The 14,737-nt window shown below is 50.1% G+C and overlaps 1 long non-coding RNA gene across 1 annotated transcript in view; it reads right to left on the bottom strand.

The window, feature by feature from the left end:
• The window catches only part of LOC137750687 (uncharacterized), a 30,705-nt gene extending 17,663 nt beyond the window's left edge, over nt 1–13,042 (bottom strand). Inside the window, exon 1 of the long non-coding RNA XR_011070534.1 lies at nt 12,820–13,042. This is a non-coding gene — a long non-coding RNA (uncharacterized lncRNA). The remainder of the gene's footprint in view (nt 1–12,819) is intronic.
• Between the last annotated feature and the right edge of the window lie 1,695 nt (nt 13,043–14,737).

The following is a 14,737-nucleotide window of genomic DNA, read 5'->3' as shown; positions in this document are numbered from 1 at the left end:
TTAACTCTTACACTTAGGTCTTTAACCCATTTTGTGCTAATTCTTTTATATATGTAAGCTAAGAGTCCAGCTTCACTCTTTCACATGTGAATATCCAGTTTTTCCAACATGAATTTGGTTTGGATCACATTTTATTTAAGACTTTTGCAGCAGGGAAATGCTACTTTTTTTTTTTTTTTTTTTAATTTTTGCTTGTGGCTTTTTTTCAAGTTTATTTACTTATTTATTTATTTTTGTCTGTGCTCTGTCTTCATTTCTGTGCGAGGGCTTTCTCTAGTTATGGCAAGCGGGGGCCACTCTTCATCGCAGTGCGCGGGCCTCTCACTATCGCGGCCTCTCTTGATGCGGGGCACAGGCTCCAGACGCGCAGGCTCAGTAATCGTGGCTCACGGGCCTAGTTGCCCCGTGGCATGTGGGATCCTCCCAGACCAGGGCTTGAACCCGTGTGCCCTGCATTGGCAGGCAGATTCTCAACCACTGCGCCACCAGGGAAGCCCGGAAATGCTACTTTGATTCAACCTTTGATCCATTGCTAGAATCCTCTCACCATCCTCTCTGACAGGTGGTCATTTAGCTTGGGTTTGATACTTCTAGTGACAGGACACTCACTACTTAATAAAGCAGCTTTTTCCCTGGTAGTATCATTGTATCCAGTAGAAAAATCTTCTTCGTTTTCAGCACAAATCTTCCTCCCTATACGATCCATCTGTTGGTCCTAATTTGTCCTCTGGGGCTCTGAGAATAGGTGAATACCCTTTTCCAAAGGAAAGTACTTTGTTGTTTTTTTTTTTCCTAAGATTCTTGTATTTTATTTATTTATTTATTTATTTATTTATTTATTTATTTTTTGGCTGTGTTAGGTCTTCGTTTCTGTGCGAGGACTTCCTCTAGCTGCGGCAAGCGGGGGCCACTCTTCACCGCGGTGCGCGGGCCTCTCACTATCGTGGCCTCTCTTGTTGCGGAGCACAGGCTCCAGACGCGCAGGCTCAGTAGTTGTGGCTCACGGGCCCAGTTGCTCCGCGGCATGTGGGATCTTCCCAGACCAGGGCTCGAACCCGTGTCCCCTGCATTAGCAGGCAGATTCTCAACCACTGCGCCACCAGGGAAGCCCAAAGGAAAGTACTTTGAATTCAGTAAATAACACAACTGCATGGTGGGCAACTATGTGCTGGGTTTATAAGGTTTATCACATTTATTCCACAAAGGAATCTATGAAGAGGTCCTATTATTGATTCCTGTTTCTCAGACGAAACAAATAAGGCTTGAAGAACTTATCATTTTCACAAGGTTGAACAATTATGTAAATGGTACCACTGATATTTCAATGGCAGTAGCCTTGACCACTCAGCTACAATGCCCCTCTCCTCTTCCCCAACAGTCAGCCCAGAACCCTTTTGGATCTTCAAGTATTCTCTAAAGGGTATGGTTTTCTCACTCTGTCCCATCCTAGGAAAATTTTAAGTGTTTCTATTAAAATTGAAATCAAACACAGTTGTTTGTGTATGGTCCATGTATACAGAGGGCTTCTTAGCTCCTTTGACCTGAGCACTACATCTTTTTTAAAAAGAATATCTATTTATTTATTTAGGTTGCACTGGGTCTTAGTTGTGGCATGCATGCAGGATCTAGTTCCCTGACCAGGAATCGACCCCGGGCCCCCTGCACCGGGATCGCGGAGCCTCACCGGCTGGACCACCAGGAAAGTCCCCGAGCACTACATCTTCACTAATGACACATGAGACCGGGGTTAGAGGTTTGGGCAGCCGCTGCCAAGTAAGACCTCTAGAACTTGGTCACGTCGCCTGCTGCTAAGGCAGCTTCCCCCCCGCCCCCCATCCACACTGTCCAGGTGATTTATTTTTGGCCAATGTGGAGGATTTTTCTTTCCTCTTCCTCGAGTTCAAACATTTCTCCAAACCCACCTGATCTTGCTCCTGCCATTATTTTATTGCTAACACCTGTGTAAGTACTGCGTGCCAGGCACAGTTCTAAGCCTTTTCTCTACATTAACACAAATAATCCCCACAGCAACCCAATGACACACACATCATTATCCCCCCTATTTTGCAAATGAGAAAACAGTCACAGAACAGTTAAGGAGCTCAGCGAAGATCACACAGCTAGGGCAGAACCAGAATTCAAGGCCAGAAAGTCAAGCTACAGAATTTGTGCTCTCAGCCTCCATACTGGGCTGTCTCCAAACATCTGACAATCTCAGCCAGCTTTTTTTTTTTTTTTTTAATTTATTTATTTTATTTATTTTTGGCTGCGTCCAGTCCCCATTGCTGCGGGCGGGCCCGCTCGTTGCGGAGAGGCGGGGCCCCTCCTCGTTGCTGTGCGCGGGCCCCTCACTGCGGTGGCCTCCCTTGCTGCAGAGCACGGGCTCTAGAGCACAGGCTCAGTAGCTGTGGCACACGGGGGGTTCAATTGCTCCGCGGCATGTGAGATCTTCCCAGATCAGGGCTCGAACCCGTGTCCCCTGCACTGGCAGGCAGATTCCCAACCACTGCGCCACCAGGGAAGTCCCTCTCAGCCAGCTTTTTGAGGCCAAAAGACTGACACACAGGGACCGTCCTCTTTTTTTTTTTTTTTAACAAAGAGAGAACAGACCCAGGGCCCAGAGGCTTTGAAAGGCAACAGTATTAATTCAGGACGTAATATAATGGTTTATTTTATTCTGCTTATTTTCCCATTGCTTTCTACTTATGATATTGGTATTTGATTTGGAAGTAATAACGTTTCCTTCTAAAATAAATCTAAATAAAAATAAGTGAGTTGATGTAAGCCAAATGTTAAGTAATAGCATAGGTGGTTTTCAGAAATGATAAAAATCATAATGGTCATAGGAAAATCAGTGAAGCTTTGAAAAGACCGCACTCAGTCACGTTAGATGAGGTTACGCTGCGATAATAAAAGAAAGAAAGCCTCAAGTCTCACTGGCTTAACTCTATGGATATTTATCGCTCACTTACTGCACTGTCTGACGTGAGTCGGCGGGCCGCTCTCCTCGTCCTGGTGACTCCATAGGTACACTTGCTTCCGAACAACCACAGCACTGACTCTTAAAGCTCCCGCCCAGGTGTGACGCAGATTGTTTCTCCTCACATTTCATTGGCTAAGACCAGTCACGTGGGCACGTCTAACTTTAAAGGCAGCAAGAAAGTGTGATTTTGCCACGTGCCTCAGAAGAAGGACGTGGAATAGTCAAGCCACAGGTAGGCTATGAGTAAAGGAGCCTGAAAGATGGCTCTGGAAAGGTAGACTGAGTCATGACCAGTCTTAGACCACTAAGACCAGCCCCACCAAGTGGTCTTCAACACCTGTTCTCAGAGAAGGGACAGTGGTCCACCAGGGAGAAGACAGTCTGACAGTACCATTCTGTTACACTGATACTTCTCCCAAGCAGCGACCCACGATTCCTTTGGTTGGGGGTGCCTTCATTTCGTAAGTAGTTTTCGCTGAACCTTGTGGTCAGATTTTGTTTATTCCCTGAAGTTGGATGTGGCAGTTTGGGCTTTGCCTGAGCTAGGATTTGGTTCTGTCACTACTTTGAAAATATATCCAGGGAAGGGTAATCGGAAAGGAAAGGAATTCAAGGACAGGGTCCAAGTGGATAGGGAGCCTCACACAGTGTTTGGTTATCAGGTTATCAGGGAGGCTTCCTGGAGGAGTTTTCCTGCAGGCTCCCTGAAGCAGAAGCACCTGGAAACTCATCAAACATGTGATGCCTGGGCCAGCTGTTGACCCTGGAACCTGGAGGTGGGACCTGAGTCATCTGAATTTTTGTTAATGACCCCAGATGATTCTTATGGACACTGAAATTTGAGAAACACTGCATTATAGGGAGAAAATTTCCTTTAAGTCTAGAGGCCTAACACAGTGGTTCTCAGTTGGGGATGATTTGAGACCCCAAAGGGGCATTTGGCAATGTCTGGAGATACTTTTCATTGTCATAGGTTGGGAGGGGGGCAGGTGCTACTGGCATCTGGTGGGTAGAGGTCAGAGTGGCTGCCAAGCATCCTACAGTACATAGAATAGCCACCCATTACAATTATCCAGCCCAGAATGTCAGTAGTGCTGAGGTCAAGAAATTCTGGTAAACAAGAGTTTAAACCCTTCCAAACCTAGGAGCACATATGACTTTTAATCTCTTTTTTCAATTTTACTTCCCTGAAAACATGGAATCCTTTTCATTGAATACATACTATGTACTAAGCACTTCATGCACGTTGTATCAGTTTCTCCCCCCCAAATCTTTTCAGTCATTTATCCAACAAATATCTATTAAGTGCTTGTTATGTGTTTAATTTTAAACTGTAAAAGATGTGGGGTGTACCCTGGGGAACACATCAGACAAGGTTCATCTCCTTCATGGGGGTGGAAGAGATAGAAATAGATATACAAGTAACATACATATGTGTAATTTCAAATTGTGATAGGCGGTAAGAAGAAAAATCAGGTACAGGGACAGAGAGTAAAGGGTGAAGGATGGGAAGAACCTACATAAATATGTAGGCGAGTCCTCCCAGACAAGGTGACAATTAAATCGGGATCTGAAAGATCTTTCTTCTTTTTTTTCTTTGCCAGCCATGCAACGAACCAAGCAACCATTTTCCAGGGAACCAGAAAAGAATGTGCAAAGGCCCTGAGATGGGGGTGGGGGAGGCCAGTGTGGCTGCAGCCGCCGGGATGGGAGTGAATGGAATAAGATGAGGTTAGAAATGTAGGGCTATAGAAGCAAGGTCATGCAGGCCTCACAGTTCATGGGAGTTTTTTTGTTTTTTTTTTAAAGATTTATTTATTGATTGATTGATTGCTATGTTGGGTCTTCGTTTTTGTGCGAGGGCTTTCTCTAGTTGCGGCAAGCGGGGGCCACTCTTCATCGCGGTGCGCGGGCCTCTGACTATCGCGGCCTCTCTTGTTGCGGAGCACAGGCTCCAGACGCGCAGGCTCAGTAGTTGTGGCTCACGGGCCCAGTTGCTCCGCGGCATGTGGGATCTTCCCAGACGAGGGCTCGAACCCGTGTCCCCTGCATTGGCAGGCAGATTCCCAACCACTGCACCACCAGGGAAGCCCTTCATGGGAGTTTTGAATTCTATGAGTTTTAGTATAAATGCATAAAAAGCTTTAACTGTTTAAGGGAGGCACCTATTCCAATCTGCTTGTAGAAAATCATCCCTGGCCCCTGGCTATAGAGTGGGTGGTAGAAGACCCAGAGCAGAAAAACAAGAGAAGTGAAAAGAGCTTTTGCAGACCTGGAGAGATGATGGGGGATGGGGACAAGGTTGGCTGTGGTGGAGATGAAAAGATGATGAAAATCTGAGATACTGTTGGAGGCAGCAAGAACTAGATTTTCTGAAGAGCTGGCAGGGGTGGGAGGAAGGACACAAAGATAATGACTCCCAGGATTTTGGCTTGAATAACTGAGTTGGGGGTGGGGTGATGGACGATGACAACATATTATTATTGTTCTTTTTGAAAACTGAGGAAGGGGAAGTGAATTGTCCTACTTCACAAAGTTAGTAAATGGACTCCAATTCAGGTGTGTTTAACGCCAAAGGTCATGCTTTTCCCACTCTCCTGGACCCACACATTAATTTTTATAATGCGGGGAGGATATTTAATGATATATCATTAAATATTGATACATGAATGCCCCTGAATGCAACCATGGGCTTCCACATAGAACCCGCACAAAGCCTGGGACCCTCACTGAAGGCGCGTGTACATTGGGACCGGAAGCTGGGAATATACATTCCCTAGATGGTGTAATGGCAGCGCGGTGCCCGCCTTAGGAAACCAGTTTTTAAATGTTGCGTTCTGATTGGTGCAGTGACCACGTGTGGATGTGTGATAGGAGGAAAGTTAGCATGCCCCGTAACTAAAGCCAGCGAGTTGTGATTGGTGATCATGTCGAGCTGTCTTCCGCTGAGTTTGGAGAGTCGTAGTCGGTCTGGGCCTGTGACTGGTGGGTTTGTAATACGACCTCCGCTGTGATTGGTGAAGCCCGCTCGGTTGTTTAAAGGTTTCTGTACGCCAGTTCCTGCGTTGGCCACTAGGAGGAGCCCAGGACACGCAAAACGCGGCGCTGGGGCGCATCTGGGCTGCTTCCTCCCGGAGGCCCTCCGAATCTGAGCCGCGCAGGTGCTGCCCTGCGTCCTAGGGCCAGCGAGGGACGGTTGGGCGTGGGGGGACGGCGTCAGGGCTCTCAGCTCCGGCCCAGGTGGCCACGCTTCTCTGCACAGCCCTTTTGGCCCCTTCCTCTGGCTCTCAGCCCCGCAGAGGGCATTGGCTGACCGACGGCTGCGGGTTCGCGAAGGTTTGTGAAGGCCCAGATCCAAATTGCAAAATTGTGGAATCTGTCAGGTGAGACTCAGCAGCGCCCCACGGCTGCGCCCTCTGCTTGCCTCGTAGCCCTCCTCTCAACTAACAGGCACCAATGTTTACAGCCTACACTCCCTTTAAGATCTTCAAAGAACTTTTCCAAAGTAGTATCTCACTGGAGCTTAGAATTGTCTCATGAAGGTCAAGGTCACTAGCTCGGAGATCACCGTATCCACAGTTACCCCCTACCATCCCAAGGCGCTATCACATTGTACTGTTTCATTGTCTTCCCTGCACTTAACCACTATTTGAAATTCTCTTATTTTTTATTTATTTACTTCCTCCTGTCTGTTACCACCGCACCTCTCCACCAGGATGTAATCTCTGTGAGGGAGAGAAGAGGGTGGCCAGATCCAATACAGAATGCCCAGTTACATTTGAATTTGAGATAAACAACAGAAGTTTTAAAAGATATAAGTATGTCCCATGTGTTATTTGGTACATACTTGTACTAAAAGAATTATTCATTGTTTATCTGAAATTCAAATGTAATTGGGCATCCTGTGTTTTTATTTGCTAAAACAGCAGCCCTTTTGGGGAGGGATCTTACCAATTCACTGCTTCATCTCCAGCACCCACAGTAGTGCACATGGCATGTGCTGAATAAATGTCGAATGATTGGCTGGGCAAATTCCTTCAATCCTTCGCTCATTTATTCATCCAACCCATTATATTAACTGCCAGCTGGGTCGTGGGACTATAAGGGTAAAATGAGACATAGTCCAATGGAAGAGGCAGACAACCAGTAACCACCATGTGATTAAACTTTGATGATATAAAGTATTAGGGGCTGTGGGAGCACCGAGGGGGAGCCCTGACCTGTCCAAGCCAGCAGGACTGCCTGGAGGAAGATGAAGATGAGACTTGGAGGATGAGGAGGCAAAAAGAGAGAGGTGTGACAGCTGCTCTGGGCAGAAGGTATGGCATGTGCAAAGGCCAGAGACAAGGCAGGGGCTACGGGATTCTGAAAGCTGCAAGTGGTGGGGGTGGAGGGCAGATGTACAGTGTGGATGGGGCAGTCAGAAAGAGGTGAGAAGGAGACTCTGTCGCTGAGCATCAGTACCCACCAGTCAGGCGCCATAGTGATTGTGCCCATTGTATAGATGAGGAAACTGAGGCTGGGAGAAGTGAAATGCCTGGCCTACGTTGACAGTCTGAGTGAAAAAGGCCTAGCTGAAGCAGATTCTGAAGTCTGAACTCTTCTGAAAAGGCTCTGGGTTAAGAATTATAACCCCCAACTGGAGAATGAAGAAACTGAGGCCCAGAAAGGTGGCAGGGCTCTCCCTGTGAAAGAGGCTCCGTCCAGTTTAACAGGAGAACACTGAGGCAGTACGAGGGGTATGGGTTGTCTCAGGCCCTCCAGAGAGACAGCAGGAGGGCTGGAGCAGGACACAGGAGTTCAGGCCGCTGTGTCTCCTGTTCCTGTTTGGGTTGGGTCTCTAGGAGTCCCTTACTGAGCCCTGAGGCTAATTCCTTGCATGGGTCTTGGGCTGGTCTGCAGTTTCCATGGAGACCGCCTCCCTCCATCCCTGAAATCTCATTGTGACTAGTATTAAGAGATTAACTCTGCCCGGCAGCCCTCGCAGGGTCTTGGGTGCCAGAGTGGCTGTGGGAGCTCCCTTAAGGATGAAGAGGTTGCCCACTGTGTGAGACCCCATAACACCAGGAGGAGGATGTCAGACTGGGGCCAGGGCTTCCCCCGGGACACCCCAGGTATGATCCTGACTCCACATCTACCTGGAAAGGAGGACGAGGTGGTGGGAGAGAGACACAGGACCTAGGGGAGGAGTCCAGATTTTGGAGCAGTATAGAGATGTTGTCACCCCAGCCCCCAACCCAGGAAGACCCAGGGTCTTGATGGGGGGACCCCATTCTGATCAAGGCAAGATCCAGATTCTGTCAACAAGACGAGGGGAGCCTCACAGAGTCTTTTAGGGGTGTTTCAAGGCTACCTAAAGACCAGCTTCCTAATCTGCTTCATTTTGCTTTGGGGAAACTGAGGCACAGAACAGGAAAGTGACTTGTCCCCAGTCAGTGAGTCAGTGAACTGAAGCAGGTCAGGAATCCAGAGGGAGCCCTGGGGTTGCCTGAGCAGAAAATGTTTGGTTAAAATGTCATTGCCCCCTCTGCCATGAATCCCACATCCTCCTTCCTGACCTCCAAGAATGGGGTCCCCTCAGCTTTCTCTCCCCTGGGCCTGTCCCATCAGCCATGCTTCCCTTCCCTCCCCACCTCTCCCCCTCCTCCTGCCCTCCCCTGCTACCTGCATAGTCTGAGCCTGCCAGAATGTCCCTGGCAGGCTCCACTCCACTGGAGGGCATGGCCACCAGGCCCTAACTGTCCCATCCAGGGGACATCCCCTCACTGGGTCACTAACAGGATGACTTTGGACATTTTTTGTTCCACGCTTCAGCCCCTCTGTGACTTCAGGGCCTGGATATGGTGGGGGCCGTGAGAGCCCATCCCCACCCCACCTCCTGCTGCCAGGCCTGCATTGGAGAGGTTTAGGCCCAGTTCCAAAGCACTCCTGGGTCAGGCTTCCTGGAAGGCCACCCTGGGGCAGGGGAACAAACACCGGCTCTGGAGCCAAGTAGCGATAGTTCAAGTGCTCTGGACTCAGCAGCGTGAGCCTCAGTTTCCTCACCTGTGAAGGGGGGCAATAACCCTTCCTTCCTCAAAGCTTGTTCTCATTTGCTATGGAAAAATCTCCAGGTTAGGCTATTAAATGAACAAAGTGAGATGCAGAACAGTTTAAGAGATGGGGGATGATATCGTATGATCCCATACGCTGCCTGGTCTGTACAGGGAAAGTTAAGGGAAGTGATTAGCTACAGTGAAGAGGGAAGTAGACTGGTGGACAGGAGTTGGGGGTGGAAGCCAGACTTCTCAAAGTGCACCTTTTATATTGTTTTGACTTTTGAATCGTGTGCACGTAGTACCGATTCCAAAAGAAATTGAAGTGTTTTAATAGATTGGGTAAAATATCAAACCATCAGAATAATCGCTCAGACCTCAATACTGTGACAGGTATGCAGCCAAGATGGAGACCCATGTACGAGGACTTGACTCAGGAACCGAGAAAGCCTGACCCCGAGTCTCTGAATCCTTGACCTAGAAAGTCCCTTTGTTTTAAGCCGATTTCATTTTGCCAATAGCAAAATAATAGTCATCGGTACCAAGAATCAGGAGCTCCCTACATGCCCACCACAGTGCCAAGCACTGTCTGAGTAGAATCCCGTTGAATTGGCATTCTGACTTTATGAGGAAGCTATTATGTTCCCATTCTACAGATGGGGAAACGGAGCCTCATTGAAGTTGCAACTAGGAAGTTGTAGAACTTGGATGCACATCTAGGCCTTTCCAGCTCCCAGATTTTAAGGCCTCCTGTGGTAGGTCTCAATCTTAGTTGCGTATCAGGATCACCAGAGAACTTTAAAAAATACTCGTAGCCAGCACCCACTCACCCCCACCCCAAGATTTGATCATTGGACTGTGGTGGGGCCTGGGCATCAGTAGTTTTTAAAGGTCCCAGGTGATTCTAATTCACCATCAGGGTTGAATTTCTGCTTTATGCTAGACAACTTTTCAAATGGGAAACCAAGGCCCAGGAGGGAAATGACCTTGCCCAAGGTCACACAGTGGTTGGAAGCAGAGCTGGAACAGTGCTCACATGGAGCCTTTGTGAAAATAAGTGAATGGTGCCCCCCTCTGAGCAGGCAAATCTCCATGGGCAGTTGGCTTGGTAAGTGGAACAAGGGCTGGATTTCCACCTCCACTTGCCCCCTTAGCCAGAGAACCTTTGTGCAGTGAGCAACCTGTACAACTGTACGAGGTGGCCGTGGCCTGAGTCTCGGGATCCCAAACACTTCCTCTCAGTGACCTCCAGGCAGATCCCTAGAGCCCTTCAGAACAAGGATGTGGGGAGCCCAAGGGTGGTTCCTGGGATGTGGGTTCATCCCTCACCTGAAGACCAGGGCCTGCACCCTTCAGACCCGACAGGGTCTGAGGAAGCCCCCATCTAACTCCCAAAGTCACGTCAGCAGATAAAGTCAGGAACATAACCAGGAGGGAGGAACATACACCCAGGAGGACAGCAAAAGCCTCAGCCCAGAAGTCACAAGCCACCTGGCAGAAGGCAGCCTATGGGGAGGCCCCGCCCACACAGACCCAAGTCCTCCTGGCTTCCTTCCTGATCATTCTCTCGACCACACTCTCTACACTACCTACTGAGCCTTGAAGTCAGCATCTCCCATAATACCCTGCTCTCCAGCCAGAGTAGCTACCATGCCCTTTCACCCTCACCCACCATGTTCTCCACTTCTGGATGTTCCCTCTGCCCAGGATGCCACCTCCTCCAGGAAACCCTCCCTGACCACTCCAGCCCAGAGATATGTCTTCTTTCTGCCACCTTCCACCCCTCACAGTCCATACACACAGCCCAATTGTGCCTTGGGATGGAGCTTATTTTATCATCATACTGGCCACTTTTCATTGACTACTTACTATGTGCCAGCCCTGGAAGGGCAGGGTGGCCTGGAGGTTAGGAGCACAGACTCTGGAGCACAGATTCTGCTCAGGTTGGAATCCCAGCTTCTTATAAGCTGTGTGAGCTGTGGCATATGATTCAACCTCTCTGTGCTCCAGGTCTATAAGATAGTGATAAAAACATTGCCTTACTTCACAGAGTGGTTGTGAGGATTAACGAGTTAATACATGGAAAACCCTCAAAACAGCTTTATAAACATTGGCCATGGTTATCATTGCATATATCCCACTCCATTTCATCCTCACAACAACCCTATGAGTTAGGTATTACTATTCCCAATTTACAGGTGAGAAAACTGAGACTCAGAGAGGTCTTGAGAGTCAGGGCAGGGCTCTGCATCCTTTTCTGTGGCCTGATGCCTCCAGAGAGAGGATGTGGCTGAGATGGGTTATAACTTTGAGCCTCTGGTTTGCAGCTCATGGCTGCTTCTCAGAGGGCCCACAGGACACAGGGCCAGGTGAGACCCCCCTGACTTAGGCCTTCCGGTGGCTCTCAGGCACCACTCTGCTTCCAGCCAGCCCCAGGAGGGAGGGTAAAAAGCAAAGAAGGGCCTTTCAGTGCCATCTTGTTCACTAACATCCAGAATACATCACTGAGTACCAGAGAGAGCTCCTGTCTGCCCCAGCCTAGCTGGAGACTCAGGACACCCGGGTGACCTTCTGTCCCTGGACGAGTCACTTCCCGCCTCTGGCCTCTCTCTCCCCATCTGTACGATGAGTGAGGGGATGAGGCTGGACCAGTAGTTTTCTGATTCTCATTAACAACAGCTGGCTCCACTCTCAAATGAAATATTGAGGGACAGTGTCCCTAAGAGGCAGGCACTGGGTGAAGTGGGGCCTCTGCCTACACTCCCTTGGCTCCTGGGACCTCAGAACCCAGTTTGAAAGGCCTTAGGCCGCATCCTCCTAAGGGCTCTCTTGGCTCTGACACTGCAGGGTTCTAGAATCCCCAGCTCAAAGCGGCCGCTTCGCATCCCTGTTTGGAAAGCTCTCCCAGCCCCCCCACCCCCCAGCTGCTTTTATCTCTCTTTGGTAACACAGCAAATTTGCTCAGGACCCAGAGCAGGGGAAACAAGCGGACTGTTGACTCTTGAGCAAAACCTACCCTTTGGAGAGCAGCAGAGGAGGCTCTGGCTGTGCGTGGGGTGGCCGAAGGCCTCTTGCATAACCCGGCGGCCTCCTGCCCACCCAGGCCTTTGCTTTGCAGGGTTAGGGGTGAGGCAAACCGCAAACTCATGCCCAGTTAATTTTTTAAGGCAAAATCAACAGGCTCAGCAATGATTAGCAGGCAGGTAAGTTCGTCTTAATCATGCTGAGGAGAGGGAGGAAGGAGGCTTCCAGGGGCCCAAGGATGGGGCTTAGTTATCAGTTAACCACATAAATGTTTCCTACCAAACCCACTGGCCTTCAGCCCTGAGCTTCCTCCTCTTCCTCTCGGAAGTACTTCCGTGGCATCCCAGCGAATGGCCATCAGTCATTGAGTGAACAGACACTCCACCCTCTGGGGTCTGTAGGAGGCACTGCCAGGGCCCTTGAGGGCTGGGATGAAGCAAAGGGGACCTCACCAAGCTCCTGGGCTTCTTGCTAAGGCCGAGCTCTCCCTGCTGCCTCTGCATGGCCTTGAGCACGTGTCCTCCCTCCTCAGGGCTCAACGAGGGGCCCTGGGTCTATGTCCCAGGTTCAGCCTACAGCTGGCTGCCACTCCCCTGGGGGCCTCGGTGTCTCCATCTGCCAAATGGGTGGATTGGCTGAGACACCCTGTCCAGTCTTGGAGTTCTATGATTGGATTAAGCCAACATGGCCTGCACCCAGGACGAGGAGGGTGGGATGAGCTGTGTTTTAGGAGTGCTAGCGGGGAGAAAAGATGCCCGGAAGAGGGAGGGGGCCTACCTGGTATCTGCTGTCGGCACCAGCCAGCGTCAGATCCCAGCTCCAGGAAGAGGGCTGTCCTCTCTGGTGGAAGGCAGGGGTCCCTGTGGGGTGGGCTGTGGCTGCAGGGATGACCTGTGGCTGCAGGGATGACCTGACAGACCCCAGTTGGTCCAGGACCCCTCCCCCTAGACCTCGAGAGCTGCCAAAGGAAGCAGCAAGGCCACACCAGCCCTGGGCCTGCTGGCTGCCTGGACTGGAGTTTGGTCAGTTGTTGGGGACCTATATTGTGAGAAAGTTAGGACTTTGTCCACAAACTGGAATTTGAAATTTCAAAGGGGCGAAACTGAAGGGCCCTACCCAGGAGTGGAGATGGCTCTTGGCTTCTTTCCCCCACGACTTTTGTTCTCTGTCTTGATAAGTCCCGGGTTCCCTGCACCGCTCCCTGGGTTGTGGGCGGGGGAGGGGAGACAGGAGATAGTGGGGACTTGAGCGCCCAGGGGACGTGAAGACGCCAGGCGGCCCGTGGTGTCTGGTGTCTGGAGGACGCCTCTGCACTTGCACGTGCCCCGGGACAAGCTCCTTCACTTCTCAGACCCCTGAGCTCCCCGGCAGTAACGTGACAATGGAACCATTAGCCACCAGCGCTCCAGAATTCCAGGGTTCTTTCCAGGGATCCAGGAGGGAGGCAGCGTGGAGGGGGTAAAGCCCTCAAGCTCTGGAGTCAGACTCGGGTTCCAATTACAGCCCCTCCTGTTACATCATTATGGCCTCAGGCAAGTGGCTTCCCCTCTTTGAGCCTCAGTTTTGTCACCTACAAAGTGGGACAGATAAACAGAGAAGAGTGGAAGGTTCTTAGCACTGGGCCTAGCACAGAATCTCTCCAGAAACATTAGCCATTATTGTCATTTAAAAGAATAATATTGTGGTCCAGAGCTGCAGCTCCCTTAACCACTATCCGCGCCAGAGGCCTCAGCAACCTGAACACTGCCGCCCCTCCCCGACCCCTGGCTGCCCAGGACAGTGGTCTCAAAACACCCCTCCTTCCCTTCCTGAGGGCCCTGTTTCTCCATCTACAACGAAAAGGAGTGGGACCTCCAGCTGAGCTCTGAGACCTCTCTGTTTTCCCCTGGGAACTGGGGCATGTTGAGCTGGGGTCTGACTGCCCCAGGGGCCGGGCCAGAGATAAAGAAGGACTGCTGAGTTGATGGCGTAGAGGCCAGGGTTTGTTCAGGGCTGGGCAAGCCGTCCCTGGAGTCCTCCTGTGCAGGGGGTCCCGATTCCAACTGATTATGTGGCCAAGGTCAAGGAGTCAGCCACTGATGACAGTAATCACTGCTGTTGCACTCTGTGCTTACGCTTGGTCATTTAATGCCCATACTGTCCCCACGGAAAAGGTATCAAGCCGTCTGATGCCAAAATGAGGACTGAGAAAGCTGGAACCTGAGGTCGCAGAGTTTGGGAAGTTGGCAGTGCCTGACTTTTGACCCAGGTCTTTCTGATTTCAAGGTCCATGGTTTATCCTTTAAGGGTGGGGCGGGGGTGGGTGTGGATGTGTGTCATCTTCACAACAAACTTCAAGTTAGGCCCATTTTACAGAAGGGGAAACTGAGGCTTTGAAATAATAACTTGCCTGAGACCACAGAGCCAGTAAATCTTAGAGGTGGCCAGTCATTTATATGAGGGACGTATATCTAGAAGGTATTGTTTGGGGTCAGCTAACAGTGGGGTGATTTGTGTACGTAATAGATTATGCAAGTTCTAGTTCATGGGTGGGTAGATTTACTTATGGGGTGGGTTGTGATTGGTGGGACATGGGGTATGAAATAGGTTTCTGGAATGTGCCTCATAGGCAGTGGGTCACCCGTGTTGTGCGTTTGGTAAAGCGTGTATGTCACTGTTTGTGTACAGAGTGGCTTGTCGTGTGCAGGCTGCCACC

Source organism: Eschrichtius robustus, chromosome 16, assembly GCF_028021215.1.
Source record: "Eschrichtius robustus isolate mEscRob2 chromosome 16, mEscRob2.pri, whole genome shotgun sequence".
NCBI classification, from domain to species: domain Eukaryota; kingdom Metazoa; phylum Chordata; class Mammalia; order Artiodactyla; family Eschrichtiidae; genus Eschrichtius; species Eschrichtius robustus.
This window is presented reverse-complemented; position numbering and strand designations above follow the sequence as displayed.